Here is a 27,940-nt window from a genome sequence, read left to right as displayed (position 1 = left end):
TCAGAACAATGTCTCAGACATCAGGCAGTGAATTCATAACCATTTCATGTAGTAACTTTCTGTGAGGGAGCTTTTAGAGGTGGATGTCTGGTTCCTATCACCACCACTGTGAACAGTTCTGACTCTTAAGTTTCTCTAGAACGGAGCGTTTCACACCAAACCACTCTGAATGACCTTGTATACGTGTTAACCATTGAATTAAACAGGAATTTTGAACTTCTTTCCCTACTAAAAAACACCTTTGGTCATTTTGGTGACTCCTTTTAGTGCTTTTAGCAAAATTCTTCCAGAAGTGAATTTTGTTTTCCAACGTTTCACAATGTCTTTTTTTCTTTTTAAATAGTTACTTTGTTTGAAACAGCACAAAACAGAATACAGCAGAACCGGCGTATTTACTGAGATGAGCTCTCTGTTTGCTCCTGATGTTTGCTGCTCGCCTCCAACAAAACCATACAGAAGAAAATCCATCGATGTGGACCTTCAGCTCAGAGTAGGTCAAGTACTACGCCGTGTTTTGACATTTTCAGTCAACTGACTGATGTGTGCCTTTATACAAACGTAGGCTGCTTTTGTGACTTTTCCTTTAAGACTGATAAATGATTTCTGATTGGATGTCCTGTAACATGCTGTATTCGGAAAGAACTCACAGCTGAAACACTACACATACGTATACCACCACTCGCAAACAGTTTCCGGAGGTAGTTCTCCACGAACATACTGGGCAGTTGGACGTTACCGCTGAAACGAAATGTTTACACAAAATCGCTTAAATTTAACATAGAGAACAAGTTTGCCACAAACGTCCACCACTGCTTGCTGAATTTGAACAGAACTCACGTTTATGGCTGGATGTTGGATAGAGTGTTGATCATAGATATACATACATAGATGCTGCGTTGGGTTCCGCCAGACACGTTAACTGCGCCGCCGTTTTGGGGAGGTCAACATGGCTGCTGGACTGCATTCAGTACCATTACAGAGCAGCAGTTTAAGAAAAATGTCATTTTTTATTCTTTCAGCAAAGGTTTAACACTTTTGACACCTTAAGCACATCTTAAGCTCTCTAACTTGCTAACATAGCTGATCACAGACAGGGCATCCCTACAGTAAGCTTTTAAAACCACAGTGTTACTTAGGGCCAGCATTAAAAGCGTTTTATTTTCTTCCATGTTTTCTTCCAAACTGTTTGGAAGATAGCTGTGAATTTTTAGCAGCATCTTTGGCAGAGAGCTCTACAGCTCAGACACAGTGAAGTCAGAGAGCTCCTCCTGCAGGACACAGCTTCGGGGTACAAGCCAGCAATCCACACTTGGGGCTGAAGCGCGTCCATAGTCAGTGGCTTTGCTTCCGACGCTAAAAAAACATGCATTTAAGGTTAAAAACACACAAATAAAAAGAATGCGCCGTAGTGTGTTTATGGTATTTAGTGTACTTACGCTTCTGCTAAGAATTGCTGATCCTTGATTTTGATCCCTGATTCTAATTGTTCATACTGAACATCAGTTTTCCCTTAAGCAGAAAATAAAGATTAGTACTTTGTTCACACTATTAGAACAATGACACCAGCAAGTACAGTGGACAGTCTGATGTTTTTGTTAGTTTTTGTTGGTGTTCTTTTAGAGCAGAGCTATCAAACTCGAGGGCCTTAACTTTCAGCTTCCATGAGCAATCACTAATGAACAGCTAGGTTAAAATCTGAAATCAAAATAAAAATTTTTTCCTTGATAATTCATGTTCCTGCCTATATTAAGCACAGTTTATTAGGGGTATCACGGTTCAGTTCACACCACTGACTTTACTCTTTTTGACTGAGTAGAATAGTGAGTATAAATGCTAATGTGGTGGTTGGAAAATAGGCTGTAGAGAGACCATATTGTCTTACCGTCTGGTGTAGCTTTTGTGCACAGGGTTAGCAGCGCTGCTCAGTTTCTCTATGCCCACACTGCACTCTTTTACACTAACTACTTAATTCTGAGTAGGTTACTCACAATGGAGTTGGACTACCGGTGAGGACTAAAACGTGTACTTGTGCTCTGTCTGAGAAAATGGTATCGATGCATCCCTATTTGTTATCAGTTCTAGAGTAAACTAAAAAAGCAAGACTTGGACTCCATGTCTTGGCCGATTGACTGCATCAGAAAAAAGTAAAAAAAAATTTTTTTGCCAAACCTTTGCTTTAAGCTTCACTATGATGGTTGTTCAGCAGTTACTTACATGGATATGTTTTTTTTATAGCCTATTATTAGGTTTTTCATTAGATAATGATAGTAATGTAGATAGTAATGTAATATTTATGTAATAATTGTAATGTAATACAACTATGTAGTGTAATAATTAATTGAATTAAAACTTCGTATCGGCCCCAAAGTTCCATATCAGTGTTTTCCGGGAATCTCTGGTTTCCATGAATTATCACTTTCCATTGTAGCTGAACTCAGGAAAACAGCTCCTGCCTCTTGTTGTAACACAGGAAACCTAAGCTAGTGAGAACAGAGCTGCTATTAGGATAATAGGTAAATAATGATTTATATTAATGATAATAGACCATTTTGAACACTAAACCGGATGTAGTTTTGTGTTGCCTGCAAGTCTGTAAGAGGTAATTGATATGATATTCATTTAACATAGATTTCTACACTAGAACTATGAATCTCTTACCCAGAATGCCTTTCAAGGTAACGTTTTTTGGTAGTCGATGAACAGCAGGCCACAGAAACACATCTCCATTTTCCTTATGAAGAAGGAAAACAACACGCACGGTTCCCATGGTGACGTCCATTTCATCATTCCTCAGAATCAAAGACACACTGTGGGGACAGAATCTTCGGTTACTCACGTCCAGAAAACCTCAAAAACCGTGTTAAAAATTTGCTGAAAAAAAAATCTATAATTAACGTGGTTAAAGGAAAAAATATATGAATTATTGCCTTAAACAGTTTTTTCTGCCAATCAGTGTAGGCCATTAACATGTGGTGCAGTCAAAAGTTATTCCATGAATAGCAAAATGAACAGGGAACCCTGTCTTTGAATTTTTTTTTTTGATGACAGTCTTTTAATAAAATTGCTCTTGACATTTCATATGTGGCTTGGACTTACATCTGAACATTGGGCCGACCTTGTAGAAAGCATTGAAATTTAGATTGTATAGCCTTTCTGCCCAAAAATGTCAAGAGATTTGGTCTACATGACTCCTATATAGCCCTAGGTGTTCATAAGACTGTATGTGATTAGGTATTTTACAGCAACTTCGAACATGGCGAAACAAATCCATTTTTTCAAAGTTTTTAATACGCCTGATACAAACGTGTCAAGTAGTTGCACATGAATAAAATGTGTTTCAACACACCGGCTGTGTTTACATGCAAAGATCTTTGCCAATCCGATTGAATACATTCTGATTACAGATGAAGACTGAGGTGTTTATACTCACTCTACTCAACAGTCTGATGGAAAATCTCAGTTTACATTCACACTACAAGTAATCTGATCCAAAATGACGCGCATGTATAGAGAACCACTCAGTGTAGATGACATCCATGACAACGAGCATCACGTGAGTCCAGTCAGAGTGAGACAAGTTTTCAGCTGGCATGCTTGTGTTATTAATTGCTTTAAAATTATGTCAGGAAAACGTACTTCACATGTCTTTATTAAAGAAGGCCTAAAGGAAGATTTAATGGATTATTTACAGGATTACCCGCCTCGTTCAGTCGGATAGACACTGTATTCCGAATGGCCTCAATCAGACTAGTCTATTCCTACTAAGGTGTATACATAGACGTGTTTTATTCCTATTGAGCTATTAGTCTGATTATTTATGGATTATCAGGCTGCATGTAAACGTGGCTAATGCTTACCAAAAGAAGCAAACCATTTAACACATTTTAACAGTGTGAATGGGTGGAGCTAAACTGCTGTAGTACAATTTTAGTAGTACTCTTTCAAAAGAATACTTAAATAAAGCAACAAAGTACAGTTACTCCTCAATTATTCCACAGTTGCTACCTGTGGAAAATTCCTTGTTCCTCAGTGCTGTAGAACTCTTACTTGTCTGTCTTGTGCTTGGTGGGCTGCTGCCCCCAAACGAACTTCACAGAATTCTGACCATCAGAGTAGTGGATCTCACTTGTGTTGAGGGTCAGGTGATGATTTGTTTTATAATGAAGAGCAATTTCCTTGAAGCCTTTCCCTCCATACTGTGAGAGTTCACCATTCATAGAGAATTCTGTTCAGTGAGGAAAAATTGGAGATGTTACACGCTAACACACTAGGATGTCCTGCTGATAGCATTAGCAGTAGTCTTTGGTATTAATAAAGGAAAATAAAACCAAACAGTTCTAGTGGCAGTCATCATGAGTGAGTGTTATTTAACCTAGCATCAGGCTAACAGAAAATAAAAACTTCAGGATACTTGAGTATGTCAGCCAGAAATCCAACATAAAGGTTTAAAGTTCCAGGGAACACAGTGTACATAATTACACTAAAATTGTTAAACGCTCAGCAAAGTTTGAATACAAAACGCAAGATAAAAATAAAATATAACAGCTTAAAATTTGCCTGTCAGACTGCTGAGGACGGATATTCTGATGAGCGTGACTGACGGCCCTCAGTCCAACACTCCTAACCTGTTTATGTCACTAAAGCAGAAGTAAACAACAGGGTGAGCAAAGCAGGGAGAAATGAATGAAAGTGCTCTTCGGCTGTGACGGTACGGTATTTTTTCTTACTGCGGTGAAAAAAATTCTAAGGCCCAAAACCTACTTCACGCAAGGACGCGAACGCAGACACTACAAGCTATGCAGACGGGGTTTCACGCATAGTTGTTTTAAAAAATGTGTCACGACGGATTTCATAACGCGACGCAAGCCTGAGCTGCATTCTGAATGTGTTACAGAAAGGGACGCTATAATGACAGCCAAGCCTGACCAAGCGGTCTTGCTCCTCCAGTGTGCTTTCTCAACTGCCATGGCAGATGAGCAGTTCAGTCTCATGCAAAGACGGCATAAAAATATAATTAATTATCGCTTTTCCAATCCAAGAGAGGAGGTAAAGCAGCTCATTCTCCTCTACTGCCCATGTTTGGCTGTGAAGCCTGTTGGAATAACAGTAGATCCCTCTCTGATCTGTCCTCCATCGCCCCCTTCAGTACTATGTTTTAACCTCAACAGCAATGTAAGAACGCGTAGTGAGTTTGTACAGAAGGACCAAGCGTTTGCAGTGCGTTGGCTGAACGCTGTCATTTGCGTTCGTGTCCTTGCATAAAGTATGCTTCGGGCCTAAAGCTGCATTCACATTTTTGCGTTGAAAAAAAATGTCATTCCTCACCTTGCAGCACTATGCGGCCGACAGCGATGTGAAGCCACGCAAACCTTGCAGGGTTCAACAATAATGATTGCCTGAATGCCCGGGGCAAGTAAAACACAATGTCGAGACAGCAGCACGAAAAATCACTCGTCCGATCGGGCAAGTTCATGTCGGGGTGGGGGCTGCAGTGTTAACAGTACAACGTAACTGAGGCCAAAGTCAGTTCACTTGAATATTTAACCCCTTGCCATACAAAAATGGTCTTATCCATTCGTGCGTCCAGTTAAAACAAACCATTGGTTTCATTTGTTGACAAATGACGTCAGAGCAAGGCACACAGGAAAATGTCGGAGAAGCACGAATACGAAGCAAAGCGAGTCCGCAGCTTCATTCCCTCATGGAAAACTCAGCTCTCATGGGTCAATTCTGACCGCTCTGTACCTGAGATGGTCTGTAAAGGTTGTTGGGAAAATCCTAACAAGGCAGATTAAAGTGGTTCTTTTTTTGTCTGAATTACAACTTTTAGAAAACAGTCGCTCGAGTATCACGACAGGTCTCTCCGTCACATTGCGTATGTAGCAGCAAGAAAAGCTGCTAGTGCATCTGAGCCACTCGACATGTGCAAGCGACGGACGGATGAACAGTGCAGCAGAATCCAGGTTGACCAAGTTGACTAAGTGTTGTACCGACATGGCTTACAGAAAGTAAGGTACTATTTGCTAACTTGTGCGTGCAAATGCTAATGTTAAGATTATTGATACTTTAATGAGAATTTATTTCTAATAAAATAGAAATACAAATCAGTGGTAGGAATTTGAGCAGTTTTGTTAAAAACATTTTATTTTAAGAGTAAATAACCTTAATTAAATATATCAGTATATGCGTGCTTATTTATAACACCTTAAAATACAAAGATTTGTTCAGGACAGGAGGGATTTGGTTTGGGACAGTGAGTTTTCAGGTCGTTTGCCTGACTGGGCAAGTTGGAAGAAAAGTTCATCTTGAACAATACCTTGGCATGGTGACTGTGGTGTGGGCAAAAATGGATGATTGTTGAAGGAGAGCTGAATGCTGGCAAAGCCGATTGACCGAACAAACAATGAATGGAAGTTTTTGCTGCCTCAGTTATGCTTGCTAGTTTAGCTTTTGCTTGGTGGTTAGCTTTTTCACTGTAAGCTTCTCAGACTTGAACAGAGAGAAGGAGTTTGTAGGGGAATGCAGTTTTGTTAAAGCTCTGTGGGCAAGATGAAACTGGACAGGCGTTGTTATTGGCAAGGATACTGCTTACCAACACATGCCTAAAGACTACGATTGTCCAGTTTACAGTGAGAGAGGACAATTTTGGTGGAATAAATTTATCAGCTATTTAAAGGTCACGTTTTGTTTTGCCCTCCACAAACAGTGACCGCCCAAATAGCGGGTGTGTACAATTTAAGGCAGAAAAGGAAAATTCAAACAAGAACAGAAAATTCTTAAACTCAGACCAATAAAAAGCCAAAAAGGCCTGAACCAGGTTGACAGATATTGTAGTAAACGCCTCACCTGAGGAGGGGTCCATCAGAAGGCGGAGTTTGGTAGCTAAAGATATCTCAAAGCAGAGTGGCTTAGGCTGACCAGTAGAAGGGACCAAAAACTTCACAGACTGCCCTGAAAGGAAAAGAGGTTAAAGAAATCAACTATCCAACAGTGGCTTTTAGACAAGGGTGTTTTAACCAGGGATGTGCAGTCCAACTAATTTTGATATTTGAGTGTCCATCGGAGTTCATGAACGGATACACAGGCCCAATCCCATTTCACCCCTCGCCCCTACCACTTAGCCCTTACCCTCTGTTTTGTGTGTTCACGTCCCGATTGTTGTTGAGATGGAGGGGTAAGGCGAAGTGTTAGGGCTTCAAACGGAGGTTATTCAGACACACTCCAAACAGAGTGTTATGAGAAAAATAGAAAAACCAGCAAGATGTCTGAACAAGCAACCAAAGAAACCCACAAGTGTGAGAATTTTCTGTTAAAAATTACGTTAACCAATGTATTATCTTATGTCGTTAGTAGCTAGTAGTAGTTTGTTGTTGTCTCGGTAGCTAGCTAGCTGAATTTCCCATTCCACCTTAAATAACGCCTCAGGTGTCAGAACTGCTGCACTATTTAAGGTGGAACATTTGAACGAGAAGCTGCAAATATCTTCAGCTTCATGTCACTGAAGAATTAGGGCTGGGTGATGATAAATAACCGCCCCCCCCCCTTTGAAGGCATATGAAGTCCTAAATGTAACTAAAGCCCAGCAGTGAGGAGCTGAACTTTACCCTCCTCTGCTATCACTGCAAACTGGCAGGGTCGCCTACAGAGCAGCACTAGTAGCTGTTAAAGAAGTAATGCTCTTTTTAAGGGGTCCTATTTTGAGGGTCCTGTTTAGTAGGGAAGATTTCAACCACTACTCCTTATAAATCAGTTTCAAGGGGCAAGGAGACACTTGAAAACAGGGGGTAGGGGTAAAAGTTAACCACAGAGAAGGAAGAAAAGACTTTGGCTGAAAATAAAGTAGAATTGTTGCTTATGTTTTTAGGTGACAGCACTGGTGTTGCGCAATCTTTACAGTTTTATCATTGAAAAACAGCTGAGGGAAATCAGTAGGTTTTCACTTTGGATGACTAAAGTAACTCCCTCAGATGATCTAATAAACTTAAACTACAGCTAACCTCTACAACCCTGGATGCAGATGGAGACTCATCATTTTATACAGATTTTTTTTCCTTCTTTAGTGAACGATGTGCCAACATGTTAGTTGGCACATATTATAATAATATTTAGAGAAATATTTAAACTGTACCAAATTCCTACCTCTCTGAACCAGAAATATCTGGACCTACATCAGTTTAGTTAGCAATAAAAGCTCAGTCAGGTCTTTAAGAATACAGCCTTGTGAACATGTTCACATTAAGGCACTCGTGCTTCTTAGTATAGCAAAGTATTCTCAAATATGAGCACAACATTCATGTTTTTCAGTTCTGTTAAACAACATCACAGTTTCACCAAATTGTTAGTTTGTATATTTTCTCTGTCTTCCTGTGATGAAATGAAATAAGTACCTGAATAATGAATTCAGTATTCATATACTGGCATCTCGATTGGTTAACTGAGTACTTGAGTACCTGTGCACATCCATAGTACCAACACGAAAGAAACACCATATTTTTGTTACGCACAGTTGAATAATCTTTAGGAGTATTTTTCACCATTTGAAAATGGGGATAATAGCAACATGTAAACGTGTACTTACTAATCTTTTGCACTACTAGGACAGGATTAGTTTTACAGGTATAGTTTTAAGTGGTGTAGTGTAATTTGTACTGGCGTTTCTCAGTGATTTTAGTACCATCTAAATCCACCGTATCAGTCATTGTTATGGACTGTGCGCTCCTGCATCAATAAAGATTACAGCGTCTTTTACCTTTTACAAAATGAGCCACAGAAATAACGCCAGGTAATATTAATCCCATACGACTCGACATGTCGGAAAAAGTGCTATCATATTTTGTTGAAAAAGAGTTGCTTATATATGGAATAGGGCTGCAACAAACGACTAATTTAATAGTTGAAAAATCTGTTGATTATTGAAACGAATAATCGATTATTCGGATTATGATTCACTAAATTCCCAAAGCTATCAGCTTTTAAATTTAGTTTGAGGTTGTTTTATACATTTGCTATCAAAAAATGAAGACAATAAAGGTGGAAAACTTTCACTGTTGTAATGAACTTTCCTGCTAATACAGAAGATAAATAAAACTCCAATATCTTTTTCTTGTCAAAATTATAAACCAAAGATGTGCAAAGTAGCAGCAAAAGAATATAACAAAACAATCAATTTTCCTTTAATCAAGTAAATAAAAACATACATCTAAATTTAAATTTTAAATTTCGTTTCCACACTCTGTTGCAACTTAATTCTACGTTCACAGGTCTTTATTTAAACGGAGGAAAGTTGCATCTCTATGTGCTCTTGTGAGAGCAGATATTCCCCACTACAGAGAAGATTTGCTCTGATGGAGCAGATGGGAAAGTGGCGAATGTTTGTGGCGAACTCGTTCTCTGTGAACAGTTAAATGTGAACGACTTTTTATAAACAAATTTATTTAAGTAGTAACCCTTTGCCCTGTATGTTTGCCAAGAACTTCCTCCTGAAACTTTGAACGCACCGGTAGCCTCGACATTAATACAGCGTCATTCCAACATGGAGGATGTGCTCCCGTGCCTATTAAATTAGTTGCTAACTAATTTGGTCGTCGACTAAGTCGAATAATCGTTGCACCCCTAGTATGGAAGCACACAAAGAAGGCTGTACTTGTGTTCTCTCTGGGTAAAATCAAACATATATGTACTGTCCTACCTCAGGTGTACAACTCAGAACATTAAAACATGTCAAACTTAGGGAAAAAAAGTTTCATTTTATGAAGCAATATTGATGGTTGGGCATGAATTCCCAAGCTAATGATATTCTACATTTAAGACAGCTTAAGACATCTAGATAGAAGGTTAATTATGGTTTTCTGCTCTTTTCTGGAGTAAAGGCAACCGATCTCTGTCATTTATACTGAGATTTCTCATCCTGTGTGAATCAGTCATAAACATTACAGACGTCCTGTGGTAAACTGGCATTGCCCCATAACAATCCTGTCAAATTAGTACTTTACACATCTGCAGAGAGACCATAGTGGTGCACTACTTCAGATGGTAGATAGTCATCTGTAGCGGAAGAGTGCGAAGAATTCTTACAACTGCAGAATTGCCTGAACATGTGCTGGATCAGGTGACTCAGTGCTTGGAAAGCTTGAGCTGAATAACTGTGTGTAAGAAAAACTTGAAGTAAATAAATACATAAATGCAAATTTTGGAAGATGCTCATTACCTGGAGGGAGAGGCACCACCCCAATCATGACGACATATTCGCGAATGGGATGAGAAGGCGCTACAACGAAACAGTCAATCAAAAATCATAGTTAGATTTATTTTGTGAGAAAGAAGAACCTGAACATTCCCTACATGCAGAAAAGAAAATCTTGCATACCAAAATCATTTATCACAAAAAGCTGTCGTTTAATGTGAAAAAGGAGTGGGAAACCAGTCGTCGCTGTTCCTTTGGCATTCAATATAAATCGAATTTTAGTTAGAAAATAGAAAAATACACTATGAAAGCATCGTCCTACAACAATTGTGTGAAAACCGATCATTTCTGTTTTGGACACTTGAGTAATCTGAAGTAAATGATAGTTACGTTGTCAGTACTTCTAGTCAGATGCTGGTCATACCTCAACTAGCGAAAGATCTAAATGGCTGGTATAAAACCAAGTAATACACAACATTTGCAAAAATTTGTTGCACTGCACCAAAGATATAGAGTGTAAATCACAATTTAATATTTAAAATTCACTAATTTAATGCTATGCATTTATTGAAGAGATTTACAGTCATATGCAAAATTTTGGACACTTCTGTCAAATTCCATGTGTTGTTGAATTTCAAGTGAAAACTTGGAGCCCGTTCAGAATACCTTTTTTAACGTGAGAAATGTCTGGAGGGCCGAATTCTGCAGAGGAGAAAAAGATGTTGAACAATACTAAGCACTCAATACTGAACACTAAGCAAGGCCTTGATTCAGTTTTGAATTTTACATAAACAGTCAGTACATCAGATAAATAAGCAGTGACTGAAATATTATTAGTGGGTGTTCCATGTAAACCCCATGCAAAAAATAGCAAATGTTACAGTTGATTTATTATAAAGTGAAAAATTTGCTTCTCTGTAGAGGGTGTGTTAACTTTCACTCAGAAAATCAACAAAAAATGTCTGTTGACCAGAGATTTTCAGACTGTTGTGTATGAAGCCAAAAATGAGGATTTTTCAGTGTAGTGAGAAATTCTTCTCCCTCGTTTTATTTTCAGAATTACTGTATATTATCTGTTACCATCAAGTCAAATCATGCGCTGCCAGTCAAAATGAACTGCTCACATACACTCACGTCACGTACATAGATGTTTAGCAACTGTTTAACCGTCTTTAATGTGTTTGAAGGGGTTTCACTTAAAGAAGGAAATTCATCAAATAACTGTAAGACAATGCGAGATGCCGCACTGCTTGTCAAGTAATTTAAGTACCAAACAATGTGAGGAGGTCAGGAAGGTTAGACGAAGACTTAGAACATATTGATAAACATGCTTAGTCGTCTATTTCCTATGTTTAAGTTCTCACTGATAATTACAAATAAACAACCTTTGAGCAGTTCTTGTTCAATGCCAGTGTGTGTATATATTTGCTATCCAAGGCTACAGTACAAAGCACTCGGTAAGCCGATCCAAAAGGTATACAAATTACATTCATTATTGCTCAGAGTGTTTGTCTTCATTGCCTATGATGTTGCTTGACTAATTGATTGATAGAAAATCTGTACAAATGACAGCTTTCTTTTATAAATATACATACATGTGTGTATCCGTACACATGCATATACATAATTCAGTATTGCTGTCATGGTAATGTTTAAAAAGCTTTCTTGTTTGACTTTATAACATATAAAGTTTTATATCCATACTGCATATTGGCATGAATATGTGTTGACAGTTACAGCAAAGAACTTGCAGTCCATTAATTGTAAATCATTATCTATCATTTTTGTATTTGCCAGCATCATTTTTGAAGGTTATTCTGTGTTTACACTGAAAGCAATCTCGATCGGTTACTTGAAAACCAGCAGCTGCTGGCTTTAATAAAGTGCGATTATTTAGAGCAGCATGTCTGATAATCCAGTATGCAGTCTAGGTTGTTGGAGACATTTGCTGTTGCTGCAATATTAAAAACTAGTTATCTATTTAAGAATATCAAAATGTGTTGACAGTTACAGCAAAGAAAGTGTTTTCAAAGCACAATACATTTGAAATAATCTGGTAACGCTTTAAAGAAACTACATGAAACATTCGTGACACATCCATGAACAGTATAGTAGCACTCCATTACAGTTACAGCATTTTAAAACACATGACGTACATGCAGCAATAAGTAGCGAACGTCTAATCTAATACATCATTACATTATAGCTACATATGTACATAGATGATTCATAAAAACAGTGAAATCTATTCAGGGAATAAACAGCCTAAAATACTCAGCACTTTATCGACTATCATGTATGTACGTATCATACATCATTGCTCCCTTCATCATGTTCAGAATGCATTCATGTTTGACTTTTTTTTGTAATATATAAGATTTTATTCAGTCTATTTATATATTTCCATTTATTCAGAGTCGCTATGCAGTTGTAATGGAGTGCTGCTGCATATTTTCATGACTATGCCATGGTTGCTTCATGTACATGTAAAGCGTTACCATTAATCTGTACAAATAAGAGAAAAAGCATCAGAGGACCTGGTGGAGAGTGAAGAAAAATTGGAGGGCCGATGTCTGCAGAGGAGAAAAAGATGTTGAACGTTAGGCTTTGATTCAATTTGGAATTTTACATTAACAGTCAGTACATCGGATAAATAAGCCACAGCTGGAATAGACATAATATGAACGATTAAATAAATGATTAATGGATGTATAATGAATAATACAGTGCTCTTGACTTTATTTTAAACAATATTTAAAACTCTGCAAAAAAATCTAAATTGTATGGTAACTTTTGCAGAGAAGTACCTTATGTTTTCTCTGTAGAGGATGTGTTAACTGTCACTCAGAAAATCAACAAAACATGTATGTTGACCAGAGATTTTCTCCCATGTTTTATTTTCAGAATTGCTGTGTATTATTTGTTACCATCAAGTCAAATCATGCCCTGACATTCAAAAGAACTACACACATGCACTTATGTCATACATATATGATTAGCTATTGTTTAACCATTTTAATGTGTTTGAAGGGATTTATCTGCTCTGTTCACTTAAAAGAGGAAAATAACTGGATATTCTAAGACAACGCGAGATGCCGCACTGCTTGTCAAGTGATTTAATTGCCAAACAATGTGAAGAGGTCATAGAGGTTAGAGAAAGACTTATGACACACTGATAAACATGCTTAGTCATCTATTTCATTACATTAAACTACTCAGGGAATAAATAGCCTACAATACTAAGCACTTGGTGAGCTACCCAAAAGGATATAATTACATTCATTTTTGTTCAGAGTGTTTATTGTCTGTGCAAATAGCTATCTTTAATAAATAAACATATGTGTGTATGTATACATACACATGCATATACATAATTCAGTATTGCTGTTATGATAATATTTAAAAAAGCATTTTTACTTGACTTTATAAGATATAAAGTTTTATATCCATACTGCATATTTTCATGAATATGCCACATGGATGCTTCATGTACATGTAAATTGTTACCAATAATCTGTTCATATAAGAGAAAAAGTATCAGAGAACCTTCTGTGAGTCTGTGAGCAATATGCAGAGGGCCAATTTCTGCAGAGGAGAAACCGATTAACATTAGGCCTTAGATTTAATTTTAACATAAACAGTCAGTAAATAGGACATGGACAAAATAGCAAATGGTACAGTTGATTTAATTTATTACTAAGGGAAATGAATGATTAATGAAGGTACTCTGAACTATACAGTGCTCATAACTTTGCATTAACTCATTAACTGTATCAGTTTTGGTTTATTTAGAGTAAGAGAGAGAGAAGCAAACCTTTAAAAGGAAGAGGAATTCCTGCAAAAGAAAGATGCTGAACATTAGGCTTTGATTTAATTTTAAAAATAGGAAAAAATCAGAGAAGACATTTTGTTTGTCTACACAATAAATGGTGTCTTGCTGCAGTAAACTAAACTTGTCTGTAGGTAAACAAAAAACCTCTCTTTGCTACAATGCTGTCTTGTTAGGCAAACTGTAAGAAGCACCCACCCTTCTCCAGATGGTCCCTGCACTTTACATGTGCTTACAGCTTTGATTATAGAGCCCTTTTCCTATTTGTGGCAGCTCAGAGTACTTTTATTTAGTTTTATGATAAAGCTTATTAATAATAGGAGAAATTATGAGTATTTATTTAAAATCATATAGTACAGACAGATCAACTGATAGAATAAATAAGCAGTGACTGAAATAGATAAGTCTCATTAGTGGGTGTTCCATGCAAACCCCATGCAAAGCACAGATGTTTCAGTTAATTTATTTTATTATAATGTGAAATGAATGGTTAATGAATGTATTCTGAACTATACAGTGCTCATTACTGTGTAAGAATTGGTTCATTTAAAGTAAGTGAGAAAGAAGCAAACCTTGAAAAGGTAGAGGAATTTCAGCGAAGGAAAAATTTCGAATATAAGACCTTGATTTAATTTTAAAATAGGAAAAAAAAAGCAGAAAAGAAATAGGCATGTCTCATGGTTTTGATTCACAATACATGTTGTCTTACTGCAGTAAACTAAACTTGTATTCAGGTGAATAAAAAACACTCTTCGCTACAATGCTGTCTTGTTAGGCACACTGTTAGAAGCACCCACCCTTCTCCAGGTGGTCCCTGCCCTTTACATGTGCTTACAGCTTTGATTATAGAGCTGTTTTCAGAAGGGTCTGGCTGCAGACATGCACTCTCAGTCTGACATGCACCGCCAGCCTATTGATGATGTCAGTGCTGCTCCGACACAACAGTTTTGTCTGTTTTATGAGGAAAAACAGGGAACCACCTACTACTGGGCAACAAGAGTTACACTGGACATATAATAACTTTGTCATACTTTTAATAAGGTAATTAAATATGGAAGCTTTCAAGATAAAACCTACCACGACAATCAGACATGAATGTGGGGTTTATTCACAGAAAAAACAAACAGGCTACTGAAACTCATGAAAACCATACTGAAGGCAATTAGAACCGTTAGGAATAAAACCTGAGGGGGTGGCTGCCATTAGAGACCATTAGGAAACAATCAAATCTATCTGGAATCAGTCCCAGAACACCTGATTATATGATCTGAATCCTTTACACTGTGATATCAACACATCTGGAAAACCCAGAATACCATTACCAACTACTGAAACTACTACCATCAGGAACCAGCAGACACTTTTAATGGGTTCTATGACTTATTTTCAGCAGGCAGGTACATTAAACTGAATTCTCTAGCTGAGTAATAGATGAAAAATGGATGAAGTGATGATATCGCTATGCAGCAGCAGCCAAAAGTTACCGTGCTGTTGGGCTGCTTCTGCCATTGTGGCAGAGTGCATGTGCGTGTGATGTCACTGATTCTGAGAGTGTATCTGTCTGAGAGTGCAGGTCTGCAGCCAGACTCTGAAAGGTACAGGTAGCCACTGCAGTTCTTTCAAAACGGGAGTGATATGACCCTTTTCAGGGTCCGTGCCGCTGTGTTTGGTACGAGTTGTAAGGGATGTATTGTTTTCTTAGGAAGTCCAGTAAGAAGAGCATTACAGTGATCAACTCTGCTGTAACAAATGAATAAACAAGTTTCTCTGCATCGCTCTGAGATAGAAAAGGCTGAACTCTCTTATGTAGCAAAGACAACAATTTACAACAGCTTCTTAAGCAAAGAAACAGAAATTTACTGTTTTTAAATGGCAGAGTCAGTCACCTGACCTCAGCCCCAACTGAGTATGCTTTTCACCTACTGAAGTGCTACTACTACATCTACTGAAATGATGGCAGAAAGACCCACAAACAAGCAGTAACTAAAGGTGGCTGCAATTAAGGCCTGGCAAAGCATCTGCATCCAAGTATTGAAAATAATCCTTGCATTTATAATTGTTGGTTTGTCTGTGAAAATGGAATGACTAGTAAAAATTGGCTGTAATTCCTAAATAGTTAATATAATATTTTTGTTACACCCCTTGAATTAAAGCTTAAAGCTACACTTCAATCGTATCTTGACTACTTCGTTTCAAATCTATTGTGGTGGTGTACAGAGGCAAAATTACAAAAATTATGTCACAAACACTTAAATACCTGAGTGTATCTTCATCAGACCTGAGAGCTTCACCTCACCAGCAGCAGCTAAGCTAATTGGCTAATTAATCAGAATGTCTTTAAAACCTCCAAAACAGCTCACAAATGAGTCAGTCTAAGGACTAACATTGATATAAAACATGTAAGAGAGAAGGGTGTTTTATTCCTGTTTGGAGGGGTTACCTTTAACTACTTTAACAGTGAGCATGTGAAACAGGAGCTCTGTATTTTCTTATTTACAGTACTTTGAAGTAATTAAATTAAACTAAATTAAACAACAAAATACCATCCAGGAAAAAACAAACCAAACCTGCTGGAAAGTAAGCAACTCTAAGATCATGTTACGCTGACACTTCTTCACAGTGTACCCTCCTATTGAACAGCTTCAGCAGGTTAGATTGCTTGATGTAAATGCATGTTATGTATTTAAACGGACTAAAAATAATGCAAGCTCAGTTGTGGCAGTGCATGTACGTGGTCACCAGAACTGTGTGGCTGTTCTCCCTCTATGGGCTTGTGGGCGACCCATGTGACTTTGTCCTGAGGGTTGGTGACCACCATGGACGTCAGTGGAGTCACAAATTGATATTTAAGAGAAAGATCCAGGGCTTCTTTCTTGGCTGCTTCTCTCTCCTTTCCCTTAAATGTCACTCTGAGACACAAATAACAGTACATTTGCACACACAATTTCACAACATAATAGTTACAAATGTATTTAGCATCTTTCATATATCAAATGCAACTTAAGTAAAACAGTATGTAAATAAAATTGAAATAAAAACAGAAAAAAAAATAATGGTAGATGCATAACAAAAAACTTACAAAAAATTGCTTGAAAACCAGCTGCTGCTGGCTTTAATAAAGTGAGATTAATAAGTGCATATTAGCTGAAGGCTGTTTCACCACTTTTTTTGTACTTTGTCCTTTCAGTGCTCAACAAATCTGACCAACAAAGTGCCTTGATCTTGATATGAAGCATTGTCAGACATTCTTAAATGTATGTGCCAGGTGATGGTCAACCGAGTCATCGCGGTAATAGCCCCCAGTGATTGTAAAAAACTAATTTACACCTATTTAAAGTTGTAAAAAGTTGTTCATTCATTGGTTTAGCCTCTGAATCATAATCGAATCAGTTAGTTATCTGGCTAGCTTTATAACTTACCCAAGAACAAGGAAATTATGTCTGGTGTCCATTCAGTGTGAAATTCTGTGTGATTACAGATGCAAATACATAGAAATTGTGCATTAAATTGTGCAGAAGTGTGTTCTCTGGAGAGAATGTGTCAACTTATTTTCTCTTAGAAAATCAACAAAACTTGTGTTTTGACCAGATGTGTTCAACTTTTGCAGACAACTCTACAGTCCACATGAATGAAGACCTGAAAGAACAGGATCAAAAGCCATAAAAGGTACATTTTTTGTCCTTTTTATGTTCTACTTGAGCTTGAGGACACCTTCCAGTCTTTCTGAGAACTGTAATTTTCTGGTAACACTTTATTTGTACATCCCGCTGTTAATGTTTCTTAACCTATTTTGCATTTAACTTGCATTCTACTAGCTGTCTATTAAATTTATATTATTTTTTCTGGATCCTAAACCTTAACTTAAGACCAAAACCTAACCTTCACACTGGTACTAAGCATAACTCTGGTACTAATCCTAACCCTAAGACTGAGGAGAATCAACTGACTTTCAACAGACGGATAATCTATACATTGTAGATTATCCACATTATTTGGATTAGGTTATTATTTGGATAGAGGCTGTCCAAATAAAGTGAGACCCATTTTCTTCAACTTTATAATTGTGATAATTGTAATTTTCCTACACTGTATTGACATCCTTTTTTGATAGTCACTAATCAATTTTTGCACTTACATATTGAGCAGACGCTTTACTGTAAAGTTAAGATTGGTGAGAGAATGTAGCGCCAGTGGAATTCCTGTCCAGCTAGGGAATCAACTGGATGGATATTGTAGTGTAAGAACACTGAAGGATGAAAACACATGAACTGCACAAACTGATGAAGCTGACATAGGGCTGAACGAGTTGATCTGAACAGAAAATATTTAATTGCAGTTTTCTGACCGATATTGTGACTGCCATTATTTTCTTTAAATTAAGTCTCTTGCATAAAATATCTTAAACAAATTCTGGCCTATTCAGTTTTACCCTCATCATAAGTGAGTTGTGTAATGTTTAAGTGGAAGGTGAAAAAAATTTCCAGAGCCTGTGGCACAATCCCATTTTATGGCTCGCCCCTCCACTTAGCCCTAATCCCCTGTTTTGCGCATTCACGTCTAGGGGTAGGGTGTTCTGATTCTTGTTGAGATAGAGGGTTGGAGCAAAGTGTTAGGGCTACATGACCCTCCAAATGGAGGTTTTTCAGAAGTACGCTCCAAACAGAGTGTTATGAGAAAAAAAGAAAAATCTCTAATAATTAGCTGGTGAATATCTGACTTCAGCTTCATGTCACCGAAGAATTAGGGGTGGGTGATAATAAATAATTGCCCCCCTCCCCCTTTAAAGGCGTATGATGCCCTAAATGTAACTAAAGCCCAGCAGTGAGGAGCTGAACTTTACCCTCCTCTGCTGTCACTGCAGACTGGCAGGGTCGCCTACAGAGCAGCGCTAGTAATGCTCTTTTTATTTGAGGGTCCCATTTCAGAGGGAAGATTTCAACCACTACCCCTTCTAACTCTAACTAGTTCCAAGGGGCAAGGAGACACTTGAAAACCAGGGGTAGGGGTAAAAAAAGGAAATGGGATTGAGCCTAAGTATGTCTAAGTTTCAGCACCTCAGTTTTTTACAGCTGTTTTTAGCCTGTATTTTTGGCCAAGAAGGCCAGTATAACAACTTTTTCAGGCTTTTTGAACACTGGAGGTGGTGTGCCAGATGGCCAGATAGTTGTGCTTTTGTTGTCATGTGCACATTGTGTGGATGTTTTGTTGCTTCTGATTGGTCCAACTCATCAACAGGCAGTTCTCTGTTATGTTAAATTTTCACCCTTAAAATTAGTTAAAATGTTGGACATTAGTTTTATGCCAGAATGCAGAAGAAAAATACCTGTTTACTGTAAATCTTTAAAGAATCATTCTGCACTATTTGCAAAATAAAGAAACATATATATATATAAATGAATATAAACATAAATAAAAACACAAATGCCAAGTTTGCTTATTGTTATTGTCGATTTCCAGACAGAGTAAACCCATTTACGTTTGCCCTTACATTTTGTCCAGTCGTTTTTTCACCGTGAGGTAAGCCCAGAGTCGCTGGATGAAGTTGTCATGTTCAGGCATCCCAACGATGTCTTTCACTGACACAGAATTCTCATATTTCACTTTACTATTTTTCTGCAAAGAGTGAAACATTTAAAAGACAATTAACAAAGTGTGACTGCAGTGTTGAGTTCAGAGGTCTTTAGTGGCACATTATATAAACAGAAATGGCCTTACAGAGATTGCAGCGACCTCCGTTTTGAAAGTGTCCAGGCTGTTGTCTGTGATTTGTCCAGCTACCGTGATCTCTGAGCCGTTGTAATAGTGGCTGAAACTGGTCTGGGTGAGATTTCCTGCTCCAGTATAATTCAGCTGGACATCAGTTAAGAGAGGGGTGGCCACCTCTTCATAGAAACCCTACAAAACATGAAAATAGCACTGGAACCAGTACAACTCTGGAATATCACACGATCGTCACATTTTTTTCAGGTGGTAAACCGAAGTATTCATCCCACCTGTAGCTGTATGTCAACATGTGAGTCCTCATAGATCCTGTGAGCGAGTCCATTATTTTCCAGAGCCATTTCCTCCAGGAAAGCGAAGTTAACATCAGATCCAAACCCCAGACAGTACAGAGGAAACTTTCCCCCAATGGCCTCTTTCACATTGGCCTGGATCCTCTCTTTGTTAGTTTCACCTGTGGGACACAGAGCAGTGGAGGTTTTACTTTTCTATATGTAAAGCTGGGCAAACTGCGATATTACCAGCAATATTTCAAAAGCTTAACTGGTCAGGTGATGCTGGTCTTCTTAGGCTGCAACATTATTCTATTCAGTACAACTTACTAAACTGAATGAATGACACATTTGAAGTCAGCACCTTTAAAACGGCACTATAATGACTGAGGACGAGTGATTTAGGCAATGTGGTGTAAAGATAATCAAAGACTGTCCTTCACAGAGCATTTTTTTTTCACAGAAATGCTGAATGTTTCACTCTTTTGTATGTGCAGCTGAACCATTTCTGCTTTTGGCATTTACCATGAGTTGTCATCAGAATTTGTGCAACCTAAAGTATTTCTGGGTAAATGAATGATGTACATGATGTTTATTATTTTCCTAAACAGTTATTTAAAGAATACAAGACATATATCATATTATTCTACGATACCTCCTTTATGTGAAAACGTTTTCAGTGCATCAAAATAATTTTGTTTTTGGGCATTTATGCCCTCCAAAGTCTAAAAATGTCCAGATTTGTGACTGTCCAACCATATATGCAGGTTTAATAACATGTTATAACAAGTAATTCAGTTATAAAAACTACACTGTAAAGTTCTGATTCTGATTTCATCAAATGTCACACAGCACAACCAAAAACAAAAGACTTTTATTCTGACATGCTTTTAGGAAGGAGTGGGTGGTCTGTCGCATCATACAGAAGACCTCTAAAGTGAGCTTCATGCTGCAATGACAAGGTTAGTAGCCCTTTCACATATTTTGAGTGAGTCATTCTTCAGCTGATTTGGTTTACCATGTCATGTGGTGTGACCAAGGAAAACCATGTAAATGTGGTTTTACTATAACGAAAATTTAATTATTTATTTATTTAAAAAATGTATAACCTAAAGTAGAGGTTTGCGTTCATGTGGGGATAATTGACATATATAAATAATACCCATCAGTAAAAACAACAAAACGTAATAAACTCTTTCTAAATAGAAGTTCTAAACTGGTTCTAAATAGAATGAGCCTCAAACACTCAGATGGCCACAGCTGTGGAAAATGTTCTTAATAAACAAGCAAACTAACTAGTTAGGAAACAGACCTCTAACCTAGAGTTCAAAGACAAAGTTTTATATTGGTGTCCAACTACAAAGACTAGTTTGTCATAAGACAGTAGTCATAAATAACTTTTTAATTTTAATTTGATTTTTTCCATTACTGTGGGGTTGTATCACCCATTTCATTTTCCTGATGATAGAATTGATGATCCTGTTTTAAAAAGAGTTTATACCATTATAAAGGTTTTTGAATATCAACATAGTGAATAGATTTCATTTTTAGTAATTTTTTTTCTTTTTAGTATCTTTTTTATATGTAGAACTTCTGAAATTTCCTTTTTGAAATTGCTTATTTGTCTTTGACTCTTTTATCCATTTGAAGGAGGTAAGTGATGTGGAGATGTGGCTGATTTACGTAATGTGTTGCATTCACAAAATTTTCAGCAAGCATGTCTGAGTGGTATTTCTTCCACATCTTAAAAACAGGTGTAAACTAGTATCTCAGAAGCAATTCTTTACCAAGAGCAGCAAACACAGCGGCTAGACAGAAACATGAGCCCTGAGCTTGCACTGAAACAATATTCACCAACAGAATATCACTATAACAAGTCTCAGGACTTTTATGGCATTGACCTTTTTTCCCAAATTATTTTTTTTAATTACTAAATTAGTAGTTAGGAATTAGAACCCCATTTCCAAAAAAGTTGGGACGCTGTGTAAAAAGTAAATGAAAACAAAATGCAATGATGTGCAAACCATTTCAACCCTATATTTAATTCAGAATAATACGAAAACAACATATCAGAGGTTGAAACAGAAATTTTATTGTTTTTTGAAAAATATATAAATTTTGAATTTGATGCCAACAACGCGTTCCAAAAAAGTTGGGACGGGGGCAACAAAAGACTGCTAAAGTTGTGTAATGCTAAAAAGTCACCTGGTGGTTGATTGGCAACAGGTCAGTAACATGACTGAGTATAAAAAAACATCTCAGAGAGGCTTTCAGAAGTAAAGATGAGGGGTTCACCACTCTGTGAAAGACTGTACGATCAAATAGTGCTACAATTCAAAAATAACGTTTCTCAACATAAAATAGCAAAGAACTTTTGCTTTTCATCATCTACGGTACATAATAACATAAAAGATTCAGAGAATCTGGAGAAATCTCTGTATGTGAGGGACAAGGCCAAAAACCTGTATTTGCTGGCCATAATCTTTGGGCCTTCAGACGGCACTGCATTGAAAACAGACATGATTCTGTAGTGGAAATCACTGCATGGGCTCCGAAACACTTCTGAAAACCACTGTCTGTGAACAGAGTTCGTCACTGCATCCACAAATGCAAGTTAAAACTTAAAATGCAAAGAAGAAACTGTACATAAACAGGGTCTAGAAATGGACGCTGAAGTAGAAAAGTGTCATGCGATCCAACGAATCAACATTTGAAATTCTTTTTGGAAATCATGGACACTGTGTCCTCCGGCCTAAAGACCACTCAGCTTGTTATCAGTGCACAGTTCAAAAGCCAGTATTCATGACGGTATAGGGGTGCATTAGTGCACATGGCATGGGATGACGTGCACATCTGTGAAGGCACCATTAATGCTGAAAGATATATACATGTTTTGGCAACATATGCTGCCATCCAGACGACGTCTTTTTCAGGGAAGGCCTTGATTATTTCAGCTGTTCTGCATGTATTACAACAGCTTTGCTATGTATTAAAAGAGTCTGGGTGCTAAACTGACCTGCCTGCAATCCAGACCCGTCACCACTGACAACATTTGGTGCATTATGAAATGAAAATACAACAAATGAGATCTGTTGAGAAGCTGAAATTCTATATCAAGCAAGAACAGGAAAATATTTCACTTTCAAAACTACAGCAGTGTCTCCTCAGTTCGCAAACGCTATTAAAGAAGAGGTGATGAAACATAGAGGTAAACATGCCGTCCCAACTATTTTGAAATGTGTTGTCGCCATCAAATTCAAAATGGGCATATATTTTTCAAAAAACAATAAAATTTCTCAGTTTACATGATTTGCACATCATTGCATTTTGTTTTTATTTACATTCTACAGAACGTCCCGACTTTTTTGGAAATGGGTTGTAGTAAGCTCTACCATCTTTTCATCAGTGAACTTGTCTTTTGTCCCATGCTTGTGGACAGCTCCACTATTTTACTGTGCCTTTCAAACTCCTCCTGACATGTTGCACCTGACGAGCACAGCACAGTTAGTAGATGTTCCAATGAACCGTTAACAAGATCAGCTACAGCCAAAAGAAACTAAATCTTAATTTCAGATGCATTGAGAGCACACATTGTGGCCACGTAAAGGCACGGTTTACAGTGAATCTTCTCGTTTACATATAAATATGTATATGAGTGCTTTTGTACCTGATGTTGGATCTCCATCAGTCAGCAGGATGAGGATGGAGGCAAAGCCTTCTCGTTGGTGTGTGTTGATCATCTCCACCCCTTTCAGCACTGCGGCGTTGATGTTGGTGCCTGATGGGGAAAAAGAATCTGCTTTTAAAACAAATACTAACTAAAAATGAAAACATCATGTTTGAGATAATTGAGATCCACTTTCTGCATCTTGGACACTGCAAATTGCTCCTATATTATCACTGTAGACTCTCATATATTCGAAGTAAGGTTATCATGTGTCACGCAAATGACAAACATACAGACATGCGGTCATTGTGTTCAAAGCTTTTTTACCACAAATTACATGCCACTACAAGCATGTACAAAATACGATGAGCTTTGTTGTGATGTTGTGTTGATCACGGTGCAGAGCTGGCTGTCCTAATAATCTAGCAGACAACATGAATTAGAACAGTGTTGACGTGTAATGTCCGAATAAGTATTAATGGGTTCACAGTGTAGAGCCGGACTTGGAGGGTTGTATTCTGCTCCTGTATCGCTAGATCACGAGTTTGATCCCTGGTGATGCTACAGCCGTCCATGGCTAGGAGTCCAAGAGAACACAGTTGTCCTCACTCTCTCTGGGTGGGTAGGATGCCCCCCCCCCCATCACCTAGCGCGATGCAGCCAACGCAGGCATCTGTTAGCTGATGTATCAGAGCTGGTGGTTAGTGTTCTCTGATGAGCACGTTCAGCTGTACAATGACGTTCTGTTAGTAGCAGTTTGAAAAGATGCCTTGGTTCTTCACAGGACTCGGAGGAAGCCTGCGATAACTAACCCTAGCGCTGGTAGTGTGTGTGAGTGGGGGAGACCAAACTAGTGAGTGGAATTGGACACGTCTAAATTGGGAGAAAATTGGGGGAAAAAAAAGAATAATATTCTCCTTCAGAAAACAGTGGTAACCTGTGTCCTAATTCAAGGGATTATTATATCGGCTTACTTTCCATTACTTTTGGGTTACTTGTCTTCTAAAAGCTATGTAATTAAATAAAGACATGAAAAAAGACAGCTTTAACTTAACACATGAACAGGAACTGCACTGTTTTATGAAGCTGTATGACAGATGATGTGTGCTTTACCAAAGGCAAGGGCGGCACAGTGTGGGATGGGACAGTAAGAATGGCCTGGGTTCGATTCCCGGCCGGGTGACCGGGGTCATTTCCGTGTGGAGTTTGTCTGTTCTCCCCGTGTCTGTGTGGGTTTCCTCCGGGTACTCCGGTTTCCTCCCACAGTCCAAAGACATGCAGCCGGGCTGATTGGACGAGCTAAATTGCCCCTAGGTGTGAGTGTGTGTGTGAATGTATATGTCTGTCTGTCTGCCCTGCGATGGACTGGCTACCCGTCCAGGGTGTATCCTGCCTTCCGCCCAATGACAGCTGGGATAGGCTCCAGCGACCCAGAAGGATAAGCGGTTTAGATGATGTAGAATGGAGATGTACCAAAGGCAAGTGGTAAATCTGGAAGACCCCTTTTGAGACCCCTCATCAACAATAAGTGTAAATACAGGCTGATGTAAAAACTCCAACTGGCCATTTAGTGTATGTAATGATGTGGACCTATGCATGTTTCGTTCTTTTATCATGTTTGCTATTGTTTTATTTATGAAAAGAACAGTAATATTAAGTAAAAGATGTCTTTTTTAGACGTGTCTGATTTTACTTTACAAAATATTTGATGGCTCATGAGACAAACGCTACCGGAACAGAAGGGTCCTGGCATGAAAACGTTTGGGAAACACTGGTCAGGGGCGTGGCTACATGTGTGACGCAGTCTTTGCCACCTCTATTAAAAATAATTTAAAAAAATCAACTTGAAACTAATTTAAAGATGGGAAAGACCTGTATCTGCTTGTTTTGGATTTTATGGTTTATTTATATATTTTAAAAACCTGCACTGTTTACATTAACAGTGTATTTTCATTAAAGTGCTTCCCTCACCCACTGCTGGCCGGGAGATAGAGCAGTGTAATCGGTTATCGTCGATGACTGACAAGCAATGATGATGCTTAAAAGACGATAATCGCCATGTTGGGAAGAGGAAGAAGGACTAATTTACCATTAAACAGCTTGCTAAACATGTTGTGAAGTTGGGGTTCAAGCTCCTTTAAGAAGTGCTGGAGAACTTTAAGAACTTACTTCAGTGTGACTCACTGCAGTGACCTTAGAGCAGCTAGCTCTAACATGGATCTTTTAGAAGTACAGAAAGTTCTTCTGATGCCTGTCTACAGCCAGGAATCAGGATAAGAAAAGGGTAAAAAATTATATTAAGTAATATGTACACATTAGGGCTGTTATCGACATAAAATAGGAATAATTCGATAAGGCTGTCGGATATCATGATGACGATATGAGAAGTGAGAAATTCTTATTAAAATAGTGTGCCTCTGACTGGATGTGACGCAAGTACAGATGGTCATACTGGGTGTGTAATAGGGCTGCAGCAAATGACTAATTTGATAGTCGAATAATCTATCGATAACTGAAACGAATAATCGATTATTCGGATTATGAATCACTACATTACCAAACAACTATCATGTAGCTATTAGCTTTTAAATTTTTGCTTGAGGTTGTTTTATGCATTTGCTAACTAACAATGATGACAAAGATGAATAACATTCAAGAATGCACTGTGTAGCAATGAAATATAACAGAACTAAATCAGTATTCCTTTAATCAAGTACATTTTAAAAAAACAATATAAATTTAAATTTTAAACAGTGCAGTCTGTGGTTTGTGCATTTTGCTGTCTGTCTGTACTCTGTTGCAACTAAATTCTACCATCACAGGTCTTTATTGAAACGGAGGAAAGGCAGCATCTCTCCGAGCTCCTGTGAGAGTCCTGATCTCCTTTGAGAGCGGATACTCCCCGCTGCAGAGGAGATGCGCTCTGATGGAGCAGAGGGGAAAGTGGCAAACGATTGTGACAAACTTTAGTTAAATTTCAAAGATTTTGTAAAATTTTCATTTCAACAGTAAACCTTTGTCCAGCTGCCCTGTGTGTTCACGAAGAACTACGTCCTGTAACTGTTAGTGAGTGGAACCAAACGTTCGCGGAGAACAGAAAACTGTTCGCAAACGTTCTCTGTGTTCACCGAATTTAACCGCACCGGTGGCCTCGATGTTAAGACGACGATGCAGTGTTTAAAACTGTGAACGTTATCTGGAAAGTGAACAGGGTCGCTGTGAATAATAGTTACTTGCTTCTCTGTTCCAACTCCGTTAACCTTTACAGAGAGCAGCATTTCGAAACAGAAAATATTAAAATTCGGCTCATAACATGAAGTACGACGGCTTTTAGCATTAACATTAGCTCGCTAGCACTATTATTCACATACTACAGTAATGAGTGCACTTCTAATGGTATATGCACTATTTTTACACACTATTTAGTGAGCTAGTATGCGGTTTGGGACGTGGCTTATTTTACCGAAATTAATCTTCTTCATTTGGTGAGCGGACGCGTTTCCTCTTCAGATGCTCCAACATGGAGGATGTGCTCCCATGCAAGCTAAGGTCAGCTTTACAAACATCACAACTGACAACCTTTTTTTCTTTTTTAGCGTTTAGCGTGAAATGCTCCCACACTTTTGAGGATTTTGTTCTTGAGGCTCCCATCGCGGTTTTGTCAGCTGTCCAGTTGGCGGTAATGTCAAAACATTCCTGAGTGCGAGAAAGACGCGTACTGACGTCACCAACTAATCGACCATTAAATTAGTTGTCAACTAATTTGGTTGTCGATTTTAGTCGACTAAGTTGAATAATCGTGGCACCCCTAGTGTGTAAACAGAAATCCAGCAAACCTCTACTTAATGCAAATAGTAAAATACAAAATTCCCAAAGCACGGTTTACTATTCTGCAAATAAAAAGAAAATAAATACCAACAGCTGCTTACATCAGAACTGCGAGCAGATTTTTTGTCCACTAAAAGACTGAGAAACAGCATTATCTCAACAGCCTTTTCTATAAAAGCTAAAAAAAAACCCAAATATGTATATATTTTTTTCGTAGGCGCACAAGCTCAATTTTTTTTTATTTATCTGTGTTTAGTTGTCAAATGTGTGAGTTGTGACAGCAGTCATTACTGCCTTGCACACTTAAAACACAGTAGTGGTTGTGAGAACAATCCTAGTGTTTGATGCATTTTTACAGGCTTATAGTTCAGGAAGGAGTGTTTGAGCTGTGCACGTGTTCAGGATGAGTGTATTTAGTTGTTTAGGTGAATTGTTACTCG

General features: G+C 38.0%; 1 pseudogene; it reads right to left on the bottom strand.

The window, feature by feature from the left end:
- Nucleotides 1-987: 987 nt before the first annotated feature.
- LOC118799320 overlaps nucleotides 988-27,940 on the bottom strand; it is a 36,673-nt pseudogene continuing 9,720 nt past the window's right edge.

This window comes from Colossoma macropomum, unplaced genomic scaffold (genome assembly GCF_904425465.1).
Source record: "Colossoma macropomum unplaced genomic scaffold, Colossoma_macropomum, whole genome shotgun sequence".
Classification (NCBI taxonomy): Eukaryota; Metazoa; Chordata; class Actinopteri; order Characiformes; family Serrasalmidae; genus Colossoma; species Colossoma macropomum.
The sequence above is the reverse complement of the archived record's forward strand: the minus strand, read 5'-3'. Positions and strand labels throughout refer to the sequence as shown.